The following is a 25105-nucleotide window of genomic DNA, read 5'->3' on the forward strand; positions in this document are numbered from 1 at the left end:
GGCCCTGAGCTCCTGGGGGGCCTACGGCCACCCAAAAAGACTTATACTTTCAGTAGTGTAATGTCTCCTGGCACAGTTCTGCCATGATTTGCAAAAAAAATGCTGCTTTTTACAGCAATTTTGCACAAATCCGGCATCATGACATTATCTATCCTGTACCATGAATACCACACTAGTGCTGCCATAGTTACAGTGGGGTTAGGGGGGCCCATGCTTGGTGAACAGCCCGGGGTCTATGGTAAAGATAATCCGCCCCTGGCTGGAGGATAAAAGAAATTGTAGTGTCCCACTACGGGTGTCTCTTCTTATCTTAACACACCCAGTTAAAACTAGTTTGTTCAGGTGTCATACCAAAATAACATGCTCTTACCTCCCCCGCTCCAGCGCTGGTGGACACATACCGCCTCTCTGGTCCCGGTTGCTTCCTGGTCTTAGCGGGGACCCAGGTCGTGATGTGTGAGGTCCACTCAGCCAGTCCGCGGCCAAGGCTGGACCCCACTACAGCCGTTGACTGGCTGAGCAGACCTCACACGTTACAACCCAGATCCCTGCTCAGATCAGGAAGCGGCCGGGGACCAGAGGGGCGGTATGTGTCCACTAGCGCTGGAGCGGAAGAGGTTCGAGCATAATACAGTAGTTCTTTCATCCTCCCCCTCCCCAGCACTTGCTAAAAAATGGGTCTGGCCGGACTTCCCCTTTAAATGTAACAAAGCCACAGTCAACATATATTTTTGCAGGCTGCAGTTCTGCACATCGTGCTCTTGTGTTGCAAATTAGGCAATATCAAAATGCTTGTATCCAAAATGCAGTATAAATATTTCATCTGAATAAAATAGCAACATTTGCAATTTAAAATGTCATCTTCAGGCGATACATAGATTCTTCAAAGCCTATTTTTGAAGTGTAAGGCATCTCTATTTATTGGTAGATTTCCTCTGTCTTAGGGAATACAAAACATTTATCACTGAAAATGGCCGTACTTACTAATACAAGGACAGGGTAAAACACTAGTGCCCAGCTGAATGCAAACAAGCCACAATGTTCTAGCAAGGAGTTGCAATATACCAGCGCATACCCACTCATATGCCTCAGTCCATGATGTGAGGGGCATGGGAGCTTGCACACAGAGATTGGTTTTATAGGGTGCCAGTCTCACAGTTAGGGCCATATGGGTTGGAGACTGGGGATGGTGCCTCCCTGAGACACACTATTGGTAGTCGGGGTAGTGGGGTTGTGGTGATGAGCATGGTGACAACGGCCGCGTCAAAACGCTGTCTCTGCTGGGGGGGGGGGCATTGGAGTAGCACGCCCTGTCACTGTCCATGGGGGTATTGGGTGCTGTTGGTGAAGTGCCGGAAGGGCTGCCCGTTAGTACTATGGAGGCAGACAAGTTTTGCCAAAAGTGGCCCGGGCCCCATAGCAGTTGTGTGGTCTGCCATGGTAGCTAAGCCACAGAGCCCAGCAGAGATGTAGTCAGATTGGGTTCCTGGGAAGTATAGGGACAGCGCCAAAAGCAAGTCTGCAGCACCAGGACCAAAGACAAAGGGTACCTGGTATACGACGCCACTAATATAAATATACAGACATCAGCTTACATAGCTTGTCCAAGAAACCTTTGCTATATAGTTGGACTGTTCCAGTTAGCCAGGCTTTAACCAGGTGCTGTGATTGTTTTAAGTTACATTGAGGCATTGTTCATACACCATCTTTTTTTCGTCCATTTGACAGTTACGTGGCCCTAAAGTGACAGGCGTCCTAAAAGACAGCTTTCATTTTAAGGCCAAGTAACGGACGTTATTTAACAACGACGGCCGTGATTGTACAATTAACTGCCTCAAAATGAGCTGCCTGTTACTTATGTAGGATTTTTTTTTTTTACACAGTCACCAGCCATCAGCCGCACATCTCTTGTATTGATGCACACCCAACACCTGATGAAAGATTCATCAGCTGATCAATGTCTCTATGACATATAGCGATAATCGTCTGAATCTTGCTAATTCGTCCGTTTATCGCTCCATGTAATAAAGGCCCAGATTTATCTAAGAGTATAAAATATCCACTAGTGTAAACTGCCCACAGCAACCAATCACAGTTCCCTTTCATTTTACCAGGGCTGAAAGCTGAGCTGTGATTGGTTGGTATGGGTGGTTTACACCAGAGACAGCGACCATTTAAGAGACTTGTAAGTATAGCTTGTGTCTTATGTAGCTTCTGGAATGACGGATACTGGGTTGATGGATAAGGATTCAGAATTAGAGACTATGGGGGAGATTTATCAAACATGGTGTAAAGTGAAACTGGCTCAGTTGCCCCTAGCAACCAATCAGATTCCACCTTTCATTCCTCACAGACTCTTTGGAAAATGAAAGGAGGAATCTGATTGGTTGCTAGGGGCAACTGAGCCAGTTTCACTTTACACCATGTTTGATAAATCTCCCCCAGGGTGCACAAGACTCCAAGTCTGACCAAGGCTTTATAATACATTGTGTTACCTCTCCCATTCTATGTTTTATCTATCTAGTAAGTAGAAAGTGAAAATTAAAATCAACCTTTAATTTATTGAACAGACAATTGGTATAAAGCACCGGCATTATGTTGCTGCTGTTATGATCATAGCAAGTCCTGTGATGTCATATTATGTTGCTGCTGTTATGATCATAGCAAGTCCTGTGATGTCATATTATGTCACTATGGTTACGGTCATAGCGAGTCCTGTGATGTCATAGCGGAATGGTTACTTGTTACTGTCTCCAGCCCAGTGTTGTCAGTGACTTTTTAGCCACCGAGTTGGTTGGTTGGTCGGACAATTGCTCGGACTTATCTGACTGATAAAAATGCGCTGGCTGATTAGATTATTTTTTAATGCTGTCACCTCTATTGGTCAGGATTATGTACAGGACCATATTGAGGGGAAGCTTACAGATCTAATCCGCCAATATAGAGAAAGATGCAAGCTCCCTAACAATGATGTGACTGATGTTGAGGAAAGGGTGCGAAGGATCATCGAATCGCAGGGGATATTCTGACCCGTCGGAACAGCTGAATAGTGTAATATGGACTATAAAGCGGTGAGTTACACCTGTCTTATTACTTATAGGGAGGTTGGGGGGGGGGGTACAGAGCTATTACTTATTAACTCAATACAACAAACAACATATCTGTATTCTTCTTACAGGATAAACTGTGATCCCTTAGATTCTCCCATACAGTTTAATAGACTATACTGGTGGAGCTAATGGGAGGAGTGAGGCTGCTACCGCTGCAAGACATTTGCTGGGGAGTTTTCAGGATTCTTCAATGAAATTGTTGAACTTACAAGAAGATGACACTTTCTTCAAGTGGAATTGCACAGTACCAGGATCTCTAATGGACGATGGAACATTGAAAATAGGAATTCTGGACTTACATAGGAAAAGAGCTGCAACTATATCCCAGCTATATCCAGCTGCATATGCAACATGGAAACCCTCAAGGGGAGAGAGAGAGGCCACTGTGCATGGATGGCATTACTACATAACCCTATAGAGAACCCATCTCTGGTGCCGACTCCCCAACCCCAAGAGCTGACAAGCGAGGAGAACAAGGACGGGATAAAATGTTCTCTTTCCCACAATACGAACCTAGGGAGCCTAGCTCAGCTCTTAGATGGTACCTAACATCTGGATCCAGAATTTGCTTTATAGCCTCTGTTGTATAGTACAAGACATAAAGAGAAATGGAGACATTGCTACATATCCCATAGCTATTCAAGAGAAGAATTTCAGAGGTTTTTAAAATTCTGTATCTACACTTTCCTCAGCCACCTTACCTTGTGTGACTATGATGCTCCTCGGAGTAGGAATTGATAATATCCTGATGTTTAAATAAAATAACATTGTCATTCAGATATATTATTGTCTTTTTTACTATCTTTGTGTGAATACAGCTATTGTCAATAAATAATTTAGAAAAGAACGCAGCAGCAGCAGCATACATTACCTGCAGGTCTTCTTCTCCGCGCTTTCTTCATCCCCGGGTCCCGCGCGCTCTATCTTCAGAATGGCCAGTCAGCTGACGGAGCGCTCAGCCAATCACAGGCCGGGACCACCGCAGCCTGTTATTGGCTGAGTGTGGCCTGTCAGCTGACCGACCATTCTGAAGATAGAGCGTGCGGGACCCGGGGATGAAGAAAGCGCGGAGAAGAAGACCTGACAGGTAATGTATGTTGCTGCAAGGGCCTCGCTCAACGATCATCGGGCCGTGCAATAGGCCCAGTAAACGAGCGGCGATCTAGCAGATCGACGCTCGTTTACATCGTTGATCGGGCCCTCCTCGGCCCGTGGAATAGGACCCTAACACTAGGCCCCGACTTAGTAATGATGCCATCTATCAGACAGCTTCCACTACTAAGCCTGTAATAAAACAAAAATAAAATACTATACAATAGAAAAAAGTTATTTTTTTCTCCAAAAAATAACACCCCCACACCCTTCGTTGTCCATTTTATAAAAAAAAAACTGCCAGTCATTGACATAGTCCACCGAATCTGACGCAACCCTCTGGATACCAATATCTGAAAAACAAAAAGGGAAAAACTCAAAAAAGCCAGGAGCGGAACACCCATCATTTTGACAGGTCATGGCAGATGCTGCTTACAGTCGGCCACACAAGGGGTTAAGTGAGGATGCATGCCATCCTCACTTAACACCATGGGGCCACATTGCTGTCACAATGTACCCATCCCAGAAAGGAAGGGGGGCCCTATAGATACTCACCTCAGATGTCTTCATTCTTCACCAGAGCTTGGCACACTCATCTAGAAGTGTGCCGGGCTCTAGATCTTTAAATCTGTCACCAGCAAATCAACGTCTCTCACTGCAGCTGTAGATTGGATGAGATAACGATGCACAAGCGTCATCTCAGCCAATCAGTGGCTGAACTATTATTAAAGACCGGGAGAAGTGAAAGAGAGAGTGTAAGTTAAACACCCCCCCCCCCCCCCCCGGAACGGAGCACAGTCCGCCCAGAGGGGTTTAATTCAACCCCCTGGGGACCAAACTGTGATGTTTTTCCCTCAGAATAACTCCAATAAAAAAGCATCATATGCATAGGCTATGGTGCTTTCTAGTGGAGCAGAAGACTTCCATTGAAGTCTATTGCAGAAAAATACCACAGTTTGCTGAAAAAAACACCACACCCCCTGCCTGTTGCGTTTTGCAAAAATTGCCACAGAGCCGCAAAGTCGCCAGAGGAGAGAAAAATGTCACCCCAAAAAATGCCATGTGTGTTAGGCAAATCATAAACTTCCACTGACTTCCAGGTAACATCTGGCCGTTGGCGTTGTTGGGGGGGGGGAGTGATTGCATTTTTATTGCTGTTTTTACTTTAAAAAAAAAAGAGAGAGTGTGAAGCCAGCCAGCCACAGTGTGGTTTTACAACTTTTGCCAAAATCGCAGCCAAAAATTTGCACTATTTTACTGTGATTATACAAATCATGGTAAAAACAATATAGCAATAAAATTGTGCCAATTGTGTAGCCACAATTTTAAAAAAAAATTGCAGCAAAAGTTTAAAAAAAAAACACAGGAAAACGGACTTTTTGCCTACAGCGCTCTTGATGGAATATTAATGTTTTCATCTTTAACATTTTCCCAGATTCACCATTCTCAGCATTGTTATTTATGCACATTTTTCTTTCCCAATGAAGTCCTATTATTTATTTAGGAAGCTGAATGTTTATAAGGATACTTGTAAGATACCTTCGTGACCAAAGTCCACTTCCAGGGGAGTCATGCCTTGTCTTTGTGCCAATATTGAAAGGTCATGTCTATTAATAAAATGTTCAGAGGTTAAAAGTGTTTTTTTTTTTTTTTTTTTTTTACTCAAATGAAGCCGTAAAAATATCTTACGAACACAGAGGACTTTGCCTGTGCAAAAAAGGTTTTCGAAACAATTGGTGTCAGAAAGTTAGACATATTTGTAAATTAATTATTTAAAAAAAAAAGGTTTCCAGTACTTTCAGCTGCTGTATGCCCTGTAGAAGGTAGAAGTTTTTCCAGTCTGACAAAGTGCTCTCTGCTGCCACCAGGAACTGCCCATGACAGCAGCAAATCCCCATAGAAAACCTCTTCTGCTCTGGACAGTTCTTATTACAAAGGTGGTAGCAGAGAGCACTGTGTCAGACAGAAACAAAACACCATTTACTGCAGGACATACAGCAGCTGATAAGTACTGAAAGACTTTCTAAAGATTTCTAAATAGAAGTAATTTAAAAAACTGTTTAACTTTCTGACAGCAGTTGATATGAAAACTATTTCTTTCTTTTAGAGTACCCCTTTAAAAAGTCTCCCCAAAATGGTATTAACAAAAATAACAGCTCACACAATGAAAATGAATGAGCTATTACACACTAGTCTAACGTGTACATAACAAAAATATGGTATTGCCACAATTGTATTGACCAGCAGAATAAAGATAAGATGTCATTTGTACCACACCCTATAGATTACACACAGCTATGCTAATCAAAAAATAAAAGTTATGGTTTAAAAAAATTGTTACAAATATCTGATGCACAATAATTGGGTTATAAAATATGTACTTAAGTGTATGGCTATGTTCACACGTTTTTTCAGCTCAGTTTAAAATGATGTCTGTTATTATGAGTCTAAAATAACGGACGTTATTTAGCTGTCTGGCCTCTCCTTGGTGCAATGACTGGTGTTGGTACATCTAGTTTGGGGTTAATAATTGCCCTTTGGATGCGGCTTAATTGAAAAGTCCTTTTAATTTAATAGTCGAAACGGAGAAAGAACGGTGACAAATGAAAAACTGTTGTTGAACAACTAATAAAAAACGTCCGCTGTTTGCAAAAGACGTCCAAAAATAATGATCATGTTCATTATTTTGACGCCTGGGGCAAAAACGTCCGTTATTCAATACATTGTGTGCATTGGGCGTCCGTCTTTTCATTGACTTCAATGTATTGCCATTGCAGTCAGTTAAATCGTGGCAAAAACGGACGTTATTTTAAATTTCAAAATCGCCCGCCTTTTCTCTATTCTTGACATTATGTGAACATAGCCTTTGGCGTCAAAATTAAAGACACTCTTTGAATCGCAGGATAGGGTACAAGTAAGAGATTGCGGAGGGTCCGATCTCTGTACCCCTAGCAGATCTCCATATTGGGCCCCAGCTTCTTTGTTATGAATACAGCCACGGGTACGGCATGTAACCTGCGCTCTATTTATTTCTATAGAGCCGTTGTAAAGAGCCAAGTAAGCCAGAAGAGAGCTTACTTGGATCTTTCCAGTGGCTCCAAAGAATGAACAGAGCCAGGGGTCATGTGCTGTACCAATGGCTACCATTATAATAAAGAAGCCGGGGAGGGTATGGAGGTTGGACCCGCAACCTTTTACTTATCCGGTGGATAGGGGACATGCTAATTTTTCCTGAAAAACCTCCTAAATCCTCCTTGCATTACAAAGTTGCTACAAAGTTGCAGATAGGGACTTGTCTCGGAAAGAATGGGGGGAGAAAATCTCTAACCCAGTGTTGGACTAGGGTATCTGGGGCCCACCAGAGGAAATGATCCTGGGGGCCAACCAATGAAAAACCAGTGAGAAAAGACATGTCAGTCAGTGTTAGTGCAGGTTCTAAAGCTGGGGGCCCACCGGTCCTCTGGTGGGCCAGTCCAACCAGCTGAGTTTTAAAATATAGGAGGAGGTTTATCAAACATGGTGTAAAGTGAAACTGGCTCAGTCGCCCCTAGCAACCAATGAGATTCCACCTTTCATTTTCCAAAGAGCCTGTGTGGAATAAAAAGCGGAATCTGATTGGTTGCTAGGGGCGACTGAGCCAGTTTCACTTTACACCATGTTTGATAAATCTCCCCCATAGTCTTACAAGGGGGCAGTCATACAGGAAAAAAGTTAAAACTAGAACTTCTCTTTAATGGAAGTTGGAATATATTGCTGCCTCAGAATAAATAGACATGTCACATACAATCAGGAATGGTGGCCCTCCACATAATTGATGTTCCAGACACTAAGCTCCATCTTCCTTACTGTAAGACAGGGAGCCATAATGTCACATCTCTCAATTACCTCCTCTTGGCCCAACAGATGTGCTGATCCTCGCTGTCCTGCTGCTTCATGGCAAACAGAGAACAGAGATGAGCCGCAACAGGATGGCGACTATCTGACCTTAATTCCAGACCACAGTACTGGCGCAGCTGACCGAGCACGACACCAGTCATAATGAAGACATATTTTATAACCATAGAACAAACAAACCACGGCATGCCAGAGATCACAGCGTGTCAGGAACAGTCTGTAGTTTCAGATATTCCTCTATATACTTTTTGACCATACATTAAAATCTAGTGTAGTGTATAATAATAATAGTATAATATTTAACAGGCATACACTCCAACTGAAGACGTGATAAAGAAAATGGGACATGAAGCAAATAAACATGAAACATGTATGTATTAATTATATATAATATACGACATGGAGAGAAAGGAGCGGCTGCACATCCCACCTATGGCTGATACTAATGCCTCTCGGCTATTTTTAAAAACCAACGCCAGGATGTTGGCATATAATTTGATCAAACCATATTGCCTCATGTACCACGTGCCGGTCTCCTGGTTCACAGGGGTCCCTACACTACTTCCACACTGTGTCAGTCAGCGACCGCTAACCCCGCAGAGGGTGCACATGCAGGGAAGGGAGGCCATGGAATGGCCCTGCATCAGCCATAGGTGTGATGTGCAGCAGCTCCTTTCTCTCCATGTCGCATTAATTATATATACACTCTCTTGCATTGCATTATATATACACAGTGGTACCTTGGTTAAAGAGTAACTTGGATTAAGAGCATTGCTTTGGTTTAAGAGCTCCGTGTACTGGGTGGCAGGGGGAGTGGGAAAGGAGCAGGCATGGTCTGTATAGCGGGGACTACAGCACTGTACTCTGACCCAGGAAGTCTCCCTCACCTTCCAAATCATAGCAGATCCACTTTAGACTGAGGCTTGCATCTGGGGACAGGACTGTGGAGGTAATCTCTCCATAGCTGTAAACCCTTTATCCCCGGACAGAGTGCTGCATGTATGTGCCCACATTTGTCCTGCTCATTCCTTCATGCTCCCTGCAGTCTCTGTCCGCCCTTGTGTTTCCCATCCTCTCCATTACTGTACAGTAACTTATAAATATCACATATCCTGCTGTTTCTGAATGTTTGTCTCATTAGTTTTCAAAATGATAAATCACTACTTTTGTGGTGTGGAACCAATTTCTTATGAGAAAATTAGCTTTGGTTTAAAAGTGGATTTGGATTACAAGCGGGGTCCCGAAACGAATTATGCTCGTAAACCAAGGCAACACTTTAAATCTCATTGTTCGCTTGCTTTATATTGTGAAAATCTTAAAAAAAAAACTACAATTATAAAAAAAAAAATTGTTGGGACTAACTTACACTAAAGTCACTAGTGTAACTATTTAAAGTGACTCTGTACCCACAAACTACTATGTCCCCCCCCCCCCCCCCCCCCCCCTCCGAACCACTTGTACCTTCGGATAGCTGCTTTTAATCCAAGATCTGTCCTGGAGTCCGTTCAGCAGGTGATGCAGTTATTGTCCTAAAAAAACAACTTTTAAACTTTCAGCCCTGTGTCAAATTGGTGTGGCCGCCTCTTCGTCCCTCCTCCCCAACCTCTTCATCATTAGGAATGCCAAGGCAGGATTTCTTCTATTCATCACCTGTCTGAACACTGCACATGTGCCTTAACTATCCAGCACCTGTGCAGTGTTCAGACAAGTGATGAAGAGTGAAAATTCTGCCTGGGGCGTTCCTAATGATGAAGAAGTTGGGGAGGAGGGATGAAGAGGCGGCCACACCAATTTGACACAGGGCTGTAAGTTTAAAAGTTTTTTTTTAGTGGTTGACTGTCTGTGCAAATAGTGAGATGTCAAGTAATATTGACATTTGTGTCCTATGGCAGCATTATAGCGGGGCCTACCTTCTCCCTTTCTGGGCCCCCCATCATGAACTAGCTCTGATCTGCTAGAACAATAGAGGCATGTAAAGGGTTAATTTACTAACAATAGAGTTTACTCTACCATGAATGATAGGTCCTCTGTTCCTAGTAGATACAGCAGGAGCCCAGCCGCCATACTGACAGCCAAACTCCCAAGATCCATGCACGGGGGACCCCACTCCACCTTATTTACCCCCAGAGGCCACCGAGAATAAGGACCTTTAATGACCGCTGTGAAAAGGCATAAGGGCAGTCATAAAGGAATTAAACATAAACACACAGGAGTACAAATTAAAGTGACATAGTGAGCACACTTCTGTCTGACCACAAAGATGCCATGGTTGCGTTTATACAACTAAAAATGGCTCTGCCTGGAGTTCTTCTTTAAGCTTGGAATCAATGAGACTTAATGGTCAATCACAGACAGGCCCTGCGGGCACAGGCTTCTGCACGTCACTGCATATGCTTTGCCCGACAGCTACAAGGTACTTGGAAACGTTTATAAACCATAAAGGAGCTGACTAGTTCCCTTAAAGGAGCACAGCAATATGGAGGTGCAATAGATAAGGAAGGGGAACAGGTTGGAGTAACACCACAAAAACAGCATTCTGTACAGTCTACCACAGTAACACACCAAAGATCACATTTAAAGGTCATGTTCACACAATGTATAAAAAACGGCTGCTGTTTTACCGGGCGATACTGCCTTATGGGCCAGACAAACATTTTTTTTAAATCATTGAAATCCGGCCACTGTATGGGTGTGCCTGGAAAATAATTAACCATTGATTTTCAGGCATACTGCAGCCGACATGACAGCCACACAGCGCGTGAACCGTCAGTTATTTGCGGACGATACGGCTGACATGACAGCCACACAGCATGTGAACTGTCGATTACCACTGGCCAACAAATTTTCAAAAGTTGTTTGGTTCTGAAATAAAATTAGCCATTTCTTAATAATTTTTATGTGCTGAATTCAAATATCACAAGGAAAATGTGAATTGTCTCTAGTTTCTATGATATGGAAGAGTTCTCATGTTACTGTTTTGTGAATTGTATAGAATACAGTATAATAACCGACATATTTATTACTTCTGCAATCATAAGAAAACAAGGTTACTGTTCATAAACTTTTGAAATATATTCATAGGAAACTTAGTTCTATCTGAAATCAACTACAATTTACAGGCAGATCTAAGAATTTTTACAAATTAATAATGTTTATTGAACTCTGGAATGTCGCTCCTTATTCAATGGCTTCTCGGTGCATATACACGTGTCTTTTGTATTCATACATGGATTGTCTCTGATAGCTGTCCAACAGTAATCTGCAAGCATTGATGGGTTCCTTTGAGGCTAGGTTCACACTGCGTTTTTGCAATCCGTTTTTTTTCATCCATTTTTTGCAAAAAACGGATGAAAAAAACAGATGCATTTGTGTACATCTGTTTTGATCCATTTTTCCATTGACTTCCATTGTAAAAAAAAAAAAAACGGATCCGTTTTAACGGACACAAAAACGTAGCTGACAATACTTTTGTGTCCGTTAAAAAAACTGATCCGTTTTGATCAGTTTTTTTTTTTATAATGGAAGTCAATGGAAGAACGGATGCACACAAATGCATACTTTTTTTCATCCGTTTTTTGCAACAAAAAAAAAACGGATTTTGAAAACGCAGTGTGAACCTAGCCTTACCCTGATACCTTTTTTCCATATTGGTCATTCTAAGATGATACAATATACCAGTTGATGATGCAATACTGATAATGCAAACTTTTCCTAGTATTGTATCATAGGCTGTGAGAAATATAGAAAGTACGTCTATATCTTAAAAATTAGAGCCAATTTCAAAATTTAAACATCATTTTCGATTTCAGCACCCCAAAATTAGTTAAGATCAACTGTTTTCATGTCGGAACCTTTTTGGCCGTTGACCAGTCTTATTTGCGGACAATGTTTCCGAACAACGCTCACAAATAATTGAAGTCAATTATTTGTGCGGCCGTAGCCAACAGCGGATGTTGTTCAATACACTATGTAAACAACGGCCACTGTTTGCCTTGATTTTAAAGGAGAAGCACAGTCGGCAGGGGAAGGGGAGACATTGATCACAAGTACCTACTTCCCTCTCCCCATGCCTGTGAGTCTGGCTGCAGGACCCTGGTGACTGGGGCGGGACGCCACTCCAGTCTCTGATTGGCTGAGCGGCCAGTCCATTAGCCGGGACAGGCCTTTTCACAACTCGGGGGGAAATACCTTCCAGCGGGAATCCCGAGGCCGATTCTGCTGGCTTTTATAATACACTGGACTTCTCCTTTAATGCTGCTCATTATTTTAAGAAAAGAATAGCCTGTTTTATTTGCTAACAACGGCCGTTCTTGTCATAAAAAATACGTTGTCTGAACATAGCGTTACAGTGAATATTTACTATGCAGCAAAGGGAATGATGGGGCTTTTATGTTGTGCAGAAAACAAAGAGTCGTTATTTTTATATACTTGTTTAATTATATATAAAACGAAATATTTATTATTGTGGTAGTGATCGCTACTTCCTCTGGAATCAGAAACAGACGCCTGTGCTGCTCACCGCAGTAGGATACATCTCATGTGAGCAGAATCAAAGTAGAGTGTGGTGAGACAAGAGATACAGTAATAGAGAAACCTAAATGTGCTAAGTGTGCGTCTGTGTAAAGGAGAGTAAACAGGGAGAACACAAGCGTCAAAGCACATGACCAGACTAACAGGAAGCTGAGGGAAGGAGGATTTCACAAAGAATACATGGAAGCCAATGGCTCTAGGCTCTATCATCTGCACCCACAGGGGGAGATTTATCAATCATGGTGTAAAGTGAAACTGGCTCAGTTGCCCCTAGCAACCAATCAGATTCCACCTTTCATTCCTCACAGACTCTTTGGAAAATGAAAGGTGGAATCTGATTGGTTGCTAGGGGCAACTCAGCCAGTTTCACTTTACACCATGTTTGATAAATCTCCTCCATAATTTATTCTAATATATTTTTTAACCTGTCACCCCCCGTGCCAGGGCAGAGCCCGGCGGACCCCCCCGGTGCAGACTGATATACTTACCGCTTCCGAGAATTCCCGTTCCCGGAGCCTGTCCCGCCACCGAGTTATCCCCGTCCAAAGCTGCGAATGAGCTCATCAGCTCATTATGCAAAAAAGCCTCTTTCTGTCCTCAAAAAGCTGTTTTACAACCTCCCCCCCCCCCCCACACACACACACACTTCTTATCTGCTCATTATCAGGCAAAGCCGTCTTCAAAGTGAAGCTGCTGAATCCATTATATTCTATGGAGGAGGGAGAGGCCAAGGGGGCTGAGTGAGCAGAGAGAGCAGAGAAGCAGCAGTACAGTTTGTAGACTGTCTGGGCACATAAAACGCTGGATTCACAGGTCAAAGAAGTCAGTGCTTATCTGGGAGCTTGGTGAGAGAAGATTCCAGGATGTTGTTTTGAACAGCCCTGCTTTCCTCCTCTCTCTGCTTACTCACCCCCTTGACCTTACATTCCCTAGCAGGTCATAGATCATCAGGAGGGTGCACAAGTCCTAAAGTAGCCAGTTGTTCGTCCATAGGGAAAAATGTAAATGTGAAAGTCCCAGCACTCCAGTAATTCTTAAAACTATAAGATTTATTTCATAAAAATTCATAGCACATGCTGTTGCAGGTAAACAAACATGTTTCGCGCACACATGCGCTTAATCATAGTCATGACATGGTCATGGTCAGACCATATTTTAACTTTTTTTTATGAAATAAAGCTTCTAGTTTTTAGAATCACTGGAGTGCTGGGGCCGTCACCTATACAATTGTACTAATGATTTGCATTAGCAAAATAACTTTTTGTTGTGTGTTTTGGCCCCTTTCCCAAAAATCTGTGGTGGGGAACTAATAAACAAGAAAAATAAATAAGTAATAATAATAAATAAGTTGGAGAATATAGATATGATATATTTCAACAAATAAATATTAAAGGGAAAAAAAATTATATATACAGTGGTACCTTGGTTTAAGAGCGTTTTGGTTTAAGAGCTCACAGTGTTTCAAAATTGTGACTTGGTTTAAGAGCATTGCTTTGGTTTAAGAGCTCCCTGTCCTGGGTGGGAGTGCGAGTGGGGTAGGGGTATGGTCTGCATAGTGGGGTCTACAGCCCTGTACTCTGACCCAGGAAGTCTCCCTCACCTTCCAGATCATAGCAGATCCACTTCAGGCTGGGGCTTACATCAGGGGACAGGACTGTGGAGGTAATCTCTTCATAGCTGTAACCTCTCTCTCCCCGGACAGAGAGCGCTGCATGTATGTGCCCACATCTGTCCTGCTCATTCCTTCATGCTCCCTGCAGTCTCTGTCCGCCCTTGTGTTTCCCATCTTCTCCATTACTGTACAGTAACTTATAATATCACAGATTCTGCTGTTTCTGAATGTTTGTTTCATCTGTCCTACATGTTATTCAGAATAATAAATTATTATTTTGGGGGTGTGGAAACAATTGTCTGCATTTCTATAATTTCTTATGGGAAAATTTGCTTTGGTTTAAGAGTGGATTTGGATTACAAGCACGGACCCGGAACGAATTATGCTCGTAATCCAAGGCACCACTATATATATATATATATATATATACACACACACACACACACATATATATATATATATATATATATATATATATATAGTGCTGGCCTAAAGCAGTACTATACTGCACCATAAGTGTTGATGGTGCTAAAATATACCATCATATAGTGCACATGTAACCGTTCATATAGTACTGCTTTAGACAGGGCAAAAGCCAGCATCGCTCTGGCTTTATATATTACACTATAATAAGTGCTGTAATAATACAGCCACAGGGCGCCCAGATACAAAATATTATTATTATTATTATTAATAATAATAATAATAAATAATTCAATAATTTATTTTAAAAAAAAATAAACATGTACATAGATAAATAAATAAGAATTATTATTATTAATAATAAATTTATTAATAATAATAAATATGTAGATAGATGAATGAATAAATAAATAAGTAGTAATAATTTGTAAATAAGTAATACAAATAATAATAAGAATAATAAATAAGGATAAATAACTTACATACAAGTAGAAATAATAATAATAATACATAAATAAATAATTAATTAAACAATAATAAAGAAGGATCAGTTGGTACATAAATAAATAAATACATAAAACTCTGGCAAAGTGTAATTTAACTGCTATCATCATGATGAGCCTGCAGTTTATTTATTTTTTTTTTTTTACATAGGGGCACTTTTAATTGAGGGCAGTATGGGGGACAAATATATATATATATATATATATATATATATATATATATATATATATATAGTTATCATGTACAAAGCACGTCAGGCTGATATAAATAGGTAAATACTTACATACTGTATATTATTGTTGCAGTTACCTATACAAAGTTTAATTCAATACCAATAACTTCTTTTTGGTGCGTTTTCTCGGCAATGAGTGTAAATAAATGACACATATATGTATATATAGTATATATCAGCAGTACAGCAGGTCCTCGTACTCACACCTGTCCCCTGCCCGGACACCCTCCGCTCTGCCCCGTCCCCTCCTTCCACCCCGTGAACCCTCACACTATGTTTACGGCTTTTGTTGTGATATGTCAGGCAGCAGCTGATTGGCTGGGACGCCGAGGTGCCGCTTTGTGATTGGATGACCCGTACGGGTACCCGCCTTTTGTCGCTACCTTGCGATGACGTCAGCACACCGGGAGTGTTCCCATACAGTGAGGAAAATGGCTGCCTCTGTGGGCCAGGAGCGGCGGTGAAGCCGGTGATTATTACGGGGGATGAGGTGGAGGAGGAGTTACCGAGACCGGTGAGAGAAGCGTTTGGGATGGATGGGGGGCGGGGCTGTTGGTGGAGATTCCCGTATTTTGTCTCTTGTGGTGTGTGTGGGGGCTGGAGCAGGAGATGTGCAGCTTGTGTGCTGTGTGACACACCGTGCATGTCCTCACCGTGTAGTCCCCGGTGCCTGTGCTCCCTCTATGGCTTGTGCTGTGTGTGGCAGTGGCCGTGAGTGACCGGCTGATGCTGCTGGTATTATATAGTGTGCAGTACCGGGCGCCGTCACTGGGGGGCGCCACCTGTTATCACCGCTATGACATGCAGGATAGCACAGACACCTATTAGGAGAGACTTATCAGCACTGACCTGGTCTGACACTAATGACTGAGGGAGTAAAGTGCCCCAACCCTATAGCCCAGGGGTAGGGAACCTTGGCCCTCCAGCTGTTACAAAACTACAACTCCCATCATGCCTGGGCAGCCAAAGCTTTGGCTGTCCAGGCATGATGGGAGTTGTAGTTTTGCAACAGCTGGAGACAGCAGTCTAACTAACTAAAATCCCTGGAAAAATTTTTTGTTTCAAAACATCTGGTTACAGAAAGTTATATAGATTTCTAATTTACATAAAAAAAACAACCCTTCCAGTACTTATCAGCTGCTGTATGTCCTGCAGGAAGTGGTGTTTTCTTTTCAGTCTAGTAGTACATAGCCTTCTATAGAGCAAGTCATGGCTACAGTTCACTGGAGGAGAGACCCCCACCAACCTAAGATTTATCTTCATGGAGAAAGGGTTAAACCCCCTTTAGTCTTAAAGGGGTACTCTGTTTTTTTTTTTTTTTTTTTTTTCTTTCTTTTAAATCACAAAGTTATATAGATTTTCTTTCTTTTAAATTACAAAGTTATATAGATTTGTAATTTACTTTGGTTTAAAGTGACTGTACCACCAGGCCCAGGCTGAAGCACTAGAGGCGGGCCGACCCACCCCCAGTGGGAAGAAACCCCAGCCCCTCCAAGACGTGATTCCATTAGAATCAATGGAACCCTATCATGGAGGGGCGTGGGTTTCCTCCCACTAAGGTTGGGTCGGCCCGTGGTACAGTCACTTTAAAAACTTTCAGTCTTTCAGTACTTATCAGCTGCTGTATGTCCTGCAGAAAGTGGTGTATTCTGACACAGTGCTCTCTGCTGCCACCTCTGTCCATGGCAGGAAGTGTCCAGAGCAGCAGCAAATCCCCATAGAAAACCTCTCCTGCTCTGGACAGTTCCTGACATGGACAGAGGTGGCAGCAGAGAGCACTGTGTCAGAATACACCACTTTCTGCAGGACATACAGCAGCTGATAAGTACTGGAAGATTGGAGATTTGTATATAGTAAACGAGCATCGGCCGGTATAATAGGACCCTAAGTTTATCTAAAGATTAGACTAGTTTTCCTATACACCCTGTTGTCACTGTGCAGCTTAGATGATCAGGACCGTATGTGCTCTACATGGCGGGAGTCTTCACCAGTGTAAGGTGTGTCCTCTAGTGTAAAGGAAGTCATGTTGAAAGAAAAAAAAAACTTCAGCCAAAAAAGAGAGCGAGAGTTTTGTAATCCCTAGTTGGATAAGACCTTATGTAATATGTGATGCTGAGGGTCCGGGAGACTGTATATAATTGTTAGCTTTTTGACCTACTTTATCAGTGTACACAAGTTATTGTTGACTTACCCTATTAGATGTTATATCATTGGGGTAATGATATCTAATGCATAAATAACCTGTCCTTAAAGGGGTGGTGTCACAAAGAAAACCAGCTCCGTACTGATGCATTATGTCAAATGAAACATAGAAACATTTCTTAAAATATATTGTTTGAGAGAGACCCACTAATCCCCTCGTGTGCTGCTTAGTTTTATAATCTGTGGTCCATGATTAAAGGGGTACACTGGCAAAAATCTTTTTCTTTCAAATCAACTAGTTTCAGAAAGTTATATAGATTTGTAATTTACTTCTATTTAAAAATCTCCAGTCTTCCAGTACTTTTTAGCTGCTGTATGTCCTGCAGGAAGTGGTGTTTTCAGTCTGACACAGTGCTCTCTGCTGCCACCTCTGTCCATGTCAGGAACTGTCCAGATCAGAAGCAAATTCCCATAGAAAACCTCTCCTGCTCTGGACAGTTCCTGACATGGACAGAGGTGGCAGCAGAGAGCACTGTGTCAGACTGAAAACACCACTTCCTGCAGGACATACAGCAGCTGATAAGTACTGGAAGACTTGAGATTATTAAATAGAAGTAAATTACAAATTTATATAACGTTCTGAAACTGATTGATTTGAAAGAAAAAGATTTTTGCCTGAGTACCCCTTTAAGGCCCACCGGGTATCCACTTTAATGGGTCACTCATACTGAGATCAATCCCAGTCACATGATCTGTGTGATTAGTGCTGACAGTTGGTTTTCGCTTCACATGCAAGCAGAGGGGATTGTGGGAAAGTGTCTGCACCGTTGCATGGATACAGCCGGGTGACAGTTTAGAGGGAAAACCAGGAAGAAATCCGGTGTATAGGAAGAATCCTGTCACAGTGATGTTAGCTCCTTTACTAAAACACTGCACATTTGTTCTCCATTACCTGATTACCTGATTGTGCATAGTGGATGGATGAGGGACGCACTGAGGCAAAAAAATAAATAATAATAATAATATATATATATATATATATATATATATATATATATTAGAGATAAGCGAACCTGGAGCATGCTCGAGTCGATCCGAACCCCAACAATCGGCATTTGATTAGTGGTGGCTGCTGAAGTTGGATAAAGCCCTAAGGCTATGTGGAAATCATGGATATAGTCATTGGCTGTATCCATGTTTTCCAGACAACCATAGAGCTTTATCCAAGTTCTGCAGCCCCCACTAATCAAATACTGAACGATCGGGTTCGGCTCAACTCAAACCCGAACCCGGTTTGCTCATCTCTAATATAAATACGACAGTGACACTTTAAATGAGCTCAAAGTAGATAAAAAAACATGTACAATATACTGTCCCTGCTGCTTTTATTTCTTTTTTTTTTTAACTTCTATGTTGTGCATAATAACCCCACTGGTGACCGCCTGGGCCAATAATCATCATTTATATAGCGCCAACATATTCTGCAGCGCTTTACAGTTCTGGGGGGAGATTGACTTATTGTCTTCAGAGAGAGGGAGGAGCCAGGGAGGGGCTGAGACAATACTACATTGGATAGTTCTTCCATTTTCAACTTCCTGTCGGGAGGGAAATCAAGTAAAAACACACAGAAGCCCGTCCTATCTGTAATACCTCTATGTAAGTTATGTGTCCTGGGGGTTATATATATATATATATTTTTTTTTTTCTGATGCCAAAATAACCCTTTCTCTGCAGGTGTATATGTATGTGTGTTTAGCAGACATGGAGAACATTGTCCTGCTTTAGCTTTGTTACAGTATGGCAGTCCTGTGCAGGAGGAGAGACGCTGTCACTTTTATATGAGTGATTAGCCGCCATCTATACAATAATCAATTAATTGTTGGATATAGCAGAATGCGTCTTGTGTTCCACAAAAATGGTCAATGTAGAGGTCATTGGCAAGTGGAGTGTGGTATCATCTCTGGTATCATCTGATTACAGACCTAAGCGTGTGCCAGGCTGCGTTGTCTGCATCTCTAATTCATGTCCTGCCTCTTACAGCCATTGATTTTAACTTTACGTTGCACAGGCTTGGTATAATCCCTCATTTATTTATTGCATACCCTTAAAGGGCTTGCTTACATAAAATTGTTTTCTTTCAGAAACAATCAGAGATTTGTACTTTACTTCTATTTAAAAAAAAGTCTCCAGTCTTCCCGTACTTATCAGCTGCTGTATGTCCTGCAGGAAGTGGTGTATTCTTTCCAGTCTGACTTAATGCTCACTGCTGCCACCTCTGTCCATGTCAGGAACTGTCCAGAGCAGGAGCAAATGCCCACAGAAAATCTCTCCTGCTCTCCAGACTGGAAAGAATACACCACTTCCTGAAGGACATACAGCAGCTGATAAGTACTGGAAGACTCAATATATTTTAATAGAAAAAAATTACTAGTTGATTTGAAAGGGAAAAAAAACGGGTGAACAACCCCTTTAAAGGATTATTCTGACACCAGGTAATGAATAAATATGATCCAGAAGCATGGCACATTACTTACCTGTCTGCCCTCGTTCTGAAACGACCAAAAATCCATATAATTTTATATTTCATTGTTGTACTACTTAGATGGGCAGGACTACACCTTGAGTTAGTACTACAATTGCCATAATGCATTGCTTTTCCCCAACTGTTCATCACAGTCCTCCCACCCTGCCTACTCCCCTCCCACAGCACTCCTGCCAGTCCAGAGCTGTTGCAGCACCTGTTGCATCTATCAGCAGAAGGCAGCATGCTGTAGTCACACCTCACTCTCTCTAAATGTCCCAATAAAGATCTATCTATCTCTATGGGAGAAGGTGAAGTAGACTGTGACATCACTCAGAGGTGTTGACATCACTCAGAGGGCGGGGCTAGCGCTTATAATGGAGATCCAGAGAGCCAAGCCTTCTGTGACCTCAGAGGATGAGGAGCTGTAGACAATACACTATAGTTCTTCTATTTTCTATCTCCTGTCAGTGAATAACACAATAGCTGCTGAAGCCAGTGCTATTAGTTATTACACTATACGGTATTAGTAACTCTGATAGCGGAGTACCTCTTTAGGAGATCCTCCTTTTGTTTATTATCATTACCTATTGACAGTCATGGAATGCGAATTCTGTGCTTTGTGGGTTATCTTGAATACCGTGTCATGTTTTAACATGAGCGAGTATGTGCTTGTGTAACGCATACCGTGTCTTGTGTACATGAGGAGGAGCATCGGCTATGACCTTCTTAGATGACATTTTTTCATCAGATTTCTGAAAAAGGAGGAAGGCCGTGGGGTGGCGGGTGCTAGAAAATAATAAACACAGTAAACTGATGCTGCGTTTACACAGAACGATTATTGTTCAAATTTTCGCGATAACAATCGCATTCGAGCGATAATTGTCTCGTGTAAACACAGCGAACGATCAGACATTGTTCATTGAGAACAACATGCTCTCAAATGGTTGTTGGTCGTTCGCTAAAAATTCGTGTAAATTCTTTCAAAGATTCACCCTATGTGTGAGATAAGCTTAGGCGATCTTAAAAACGATCGCAATAACGATTTTTGTAACAAATTTTCAAACTATTTTTCTAACGATTTATTCGTCTAAACGCTGATCGTTATAAAAAAACTAACCGTTGCTTTAAAATCATTAAACGATCGATCGTAAGCGGACCATTACTCGTCCTTGTTCCCCGTATCGCCGCTCTCGGGTGTAACTGATAGCCACAGGTTCCAGCTGCAGCGCCACAATCCTGGCTGAGTGATCGCCCGCTTACTACAAATTGTAGTAGATCAGTGTAGGGAAGAGCACTGTACGCTAGCTTCATGTCTGCATGAAGCTGTCCGTTTTGATCCGTTTTTTTTTTATAATGGAAGTCAATGGAAAAACGGATCAAAACGGATGCATTTGTTTTTTTCAAAAAACGGATGAAAAAAACGCAGTGTGAACCTTTTGACGCCTTATAACACAATTCTATACAGTTTTACATCTAATCGGTGCAGATTTTTACGCCGCATGGTTTATGCAGATGATTCTTGGACGTTGCACAATTGTATCTTTTTAGAGATAGAAGTCCATCTATTTCTACCACCAGATGTGGCCTCACCCTTAACCTCAACGTGTTAGGAAAAAAAATGCCACGTGATTATGATAGTTCCCATAAAATTGGTTATGGCAGAACAGATGAAGACTGATGTAATGTGAACGGCCACCATGTAATGCTAACGGACAAATTTCTAGCTAGGAAAAGCTTCCCGGGGATTAGAGAAGCTACGCTGCTTTAATGCGGCAAAGCAGTTTGTATAAAATACCCAATTATTGTCTGTATACTGCAAGAAAACACCTTCTATTCATTGAATTATATCAAAAGTACCGCTTGGCGTTCTAAAATTATTTTTATCATGTCACATAGTTGGCGCGGTCCATTTTTTTATGGTGTTCTACTGGCACAGTAACTGCATCCAGCTTCATTGTATTGTGCCGACTGGCACGTTTAGTTCATGAGGGCTAAAGTTATGATGTTCTTTAGTTTCATCGAAGGGAAATTTTAAAGAGGTATTCCGGCATAGAAAAAAAAATATATATCTTGCTATGACAGCTGTAGAAGAAAATAGAAAATAAAAACTGCTAATGGTCTGTTTACACAAAGCGATAATTCGCCCACGATTTCACGATTTTTGAAGCAATCAGTGATTAGACGAATAAATTGTTTGAAAAATCGTTATTTCGATCGTTTTTAAGATCTCACACATAGGGTGAATCTTTAAAAGACTGTTTACACTAAGCGATCTGCGAATTTTTAGCAAACGACCAACAGTGATTTGAGAACATGTTGAAAGATCAAAATGAACGATTTCTTGCTTGATCGTTTTCTGTGCTTACACGAGCCGATTATTGCTCAAATGCAATCGTTATCACAGAAATTCGAACGATAATCGTTCTGTGTAAGCGCACCGTTACCTACCCCAGTCCTCTGCAGCTCATCTGCTTTGACTGATGCTACGTCTACACGGAACGATTATTGTTCAAATTTTTGCGATAACTATCGAATTTGAGTGATAATCAAATACAGCCAACGATCAAGCGACGAGCGAGATATTGTTCATTTTGATTTTCATGCTCATGTTCACAAATCATTGTTGGTCGTTCGCTAAAAATTCGCAGTGAGTGTGAGATGGGCTCAAGTGTGAGTGTGAGATTGTGTGAGATGGGCTCAAACGATTGTTCGTCTAAACACTGATCGTTATATAAACCAAATAGTGGCTTCAAAATCGTTAAACGATTGGGCGGATTATCGCTTTGTGTAAACGCAGCATGACTGTTTCCCGTAAAGACATGGTTCAGCTGAGTTTGTTAAGGAAGAACTTGACTGACACATACAAAGCCCTGACCTTAAAGGGGCACTCCTGCGAAAATCTCTTTCTTTCAAATCAACTGGTGCCAGAAAGTTATATAGATTTGTAATGTACTTCTATTTAAAAATCTCAATTCTTCCCATACTTATCAGCTTCTGTATGTTCTGCAGGAAGTGGTGTTTCCAGTCTGACACACTGCTCTCTGCTGCCACCTTTGTTCATGTCAGGAACTGTCCAGAGCAGCAGCAGATCCCCATAGAAAACCTTTCCTGCTCTATACAGTTTCTGACATGGACAGAGGGGGCAGCAGAGAGCTCTGTGTCAGACAGAAAAGAAAACAATATTTCCTGCAGGACATATAGCAGCTGATAAGTATGGGAAGACTTGAGATTTTTACATAGAAGTAAATAAAAAATCTATATAACGTTCTGGAACCAGTTTATTTTAAAAGGAAAAGATTTTTGCTGGATAACCCCTTTAATCACCTTTGGAATACACTGGAAATGAGGTGGTGTTCCAGGCCCGCCTATCCGACATCAATGTCTGGCCTCACAAATCTTCTTAATAATAATTATAAATTCCGATACACACTCCAAAAGTCTTCACATAAAAGTGGAAGTGGTTATAACTGCAATAAATAGACAAACTCCATATTAACACCCATTGATTTAGATTAAGATGCTCCTGTAGGTGTCCCAGTAGTTGAGCGTGTATGAGCGTGCTCTAAGTAACACACAATAAATAGCAATAAATAAAAGCGTCTTCCTTATAATTCCAGTCAGGGTGTAATGATGCGTGGTGAGCGTGTGGCAATCTCCTATGTATATGGTGACATTAGTAAATATGACGTCTTGAAATCTGTTTTGTAAGGTACCAATTAGGATATTGTGAAAGCTTTTGGATGGAGTTCAGCTTTACTATCACATATTGTAAAAACCTTTGACGGGTCATAGAGACACACACACACACACACACACACACACACACACACACACACACGTTTGCTAAGATCCCTATTTTTTAAGCTATAGAGCAGGTTTTTATTGTGTGTACACCGGGGGGAGTATGTATGGTAAGCACCTATACCTGTAGGTTGCTGTTGCACTTTTAGTTTTTTTGTTTGTACTTTAGCCACATGCAGCGTGCAACGTACAGTGTGAACAGAGGCATATAGGTGCTGCCAATTTTTAATTTTTTTTTTCTGTTGTATGTGGGGGGTGTGGCTGCCTCCTGTTGGCTTGCAGATATTATTTGGATCCTATCTGCCTATTGCAGGAGAGGCCATTGCTAGTGTGAGAATGCTAGAGTATGACCGTGTCTCTGAGGACACCGTAACCTGGTGACATGGTACACTCTCTTTGATCAAATAGTTTGCTAAGATCCTCATTTTTATATATATAGAGCAGGTTTTTATCGTGTGTACAACGGGGTAATATATGCGGTAAGCACTTGTAACTGTAGGTTGCTGTTGCACTTTTTTTTGGTTTGTACTTTAGCCACATGCAGTGTGCAACCTACAGTGTGAACAGAGGCGTTAGGGTGCTGCCAAGTTTTGCTTTTTCGTGTGTCATAGACACATGTCAAAAGTTTTGATAGGTCCAGGTCAGAGTGTTCACACCTGTAATGATTGGGGGAATGAACCGGGAGAGGACCACGCTGCAGGGCATCCTCTCTCCGCTGTGTGTACGTCGGGCTCCGTAGCCTTACATTATGAGCCTTAGGGCCCTATTCCACAGTAACGATGATCGGCCCCATTTGGCCCGATTCGGCCGATTATCGCTCTGTGATATAGAGAGAACGATCAGCCAATGATCGTGTCATCGGCTGATGGTTCATTTAGGGCCAGACCTAAAATCATCGTTCCCCCACGCGCATCGCTACGGTTGAATAGCGGTGCGCGGCGGGCGACCGACTATTTGACAAGCAGCAGCAGCATCATACATTACCCGTCCAGGCTTCTTCTCCGCGCTGTCTTCATCCCCGGGTCCCGTGCGCTCTATCTTCAGAATGGCCTGTCGGAGCGCTCAGCCAATCACAGGCCGGGACTGCCGCGGCCTGTGATTGGCTGAGTGTGGCCTGTCAGCTGACCGGCCATTCTGAAGATAGAGCGCGCGGGACCCAGGGATGAAGACAGCGCGGAGAAGAAGCCTGGACGGGTAATGTATGATGCTGCAAGGACATCGGTAAAGATATCCTTGCAGCC

General features: G+C 42.1%; 1 protein-coding gene and 2 long non-coding RNA genes across 14 annotated transcripts in view; 2 read left to right on the plus strand and 1 right to left on the minus strand.

The window, feature by feature from the left end:
* Window positions 1-15595, minus strand: part of LOC138797843 (uncharacterized) — a 32198-nt gene extending 16603 nt beyond the window's left edge. For both annotated transcript variants that reach the window (XR_011364001.1, XR_011364002.1), the window contains exon 1: window positions 15449-15595. This is a non-coding gene — a long non-coding RNA (uncharacterized lncRNA). The remainder of the gene's footprint in view (window positions 1-15448) is intronic.
* On the plus strand, window positions 2799-3891 carry LOC138797844 (uncharacterized). Its single transcript, XR_011364003.1, has 2 exons — window positions 2799-3071; window positions 3179-3891. It is a non-coding gene; the product is annotated as an uncharacterized lncRNA (long non-coding RNA).
* A 191-nt stretch (window positions 15596-15786) lies between the features above and the next one.
* BLTP1 (bridge-like lipid transfer protein family member 1) overlaps window positions 15787-25105 on the plus strand; it is a 197891-nt gene continuing 188572 nt past the window's right edge. For 10 of the 11 annotated variants that reach the window (XM_069978550.1, XM_069978552.1, XM_069978555.1 and 7 more), the window contains exon 1: window positions 15787-15911. The gene's annotated coding sequence lies outside the window, so the exon portion shown is untranslated. The remainder of the gene's footprint in view (window positions 15912-25105) is intronic. The other variant, XM_069978551.1, reaches the window with a different exon arrangement.

The sequence above is a fragment of the Dendropsophus ebraccatus genome, chromosome 7 (genome assembly GCF_027789765.1).
Source record: "Dendropsophus ebraccatus isolate aDenEbr1 chromosome 7, aDenEbr1.pat, whole genome shotgun sequence".
NCBI lineage: Eukaryota > Metazoa > Chordata > Amphibia > Anura > Hylidae > Dendropsophus > Dendropsophus ebraccatus.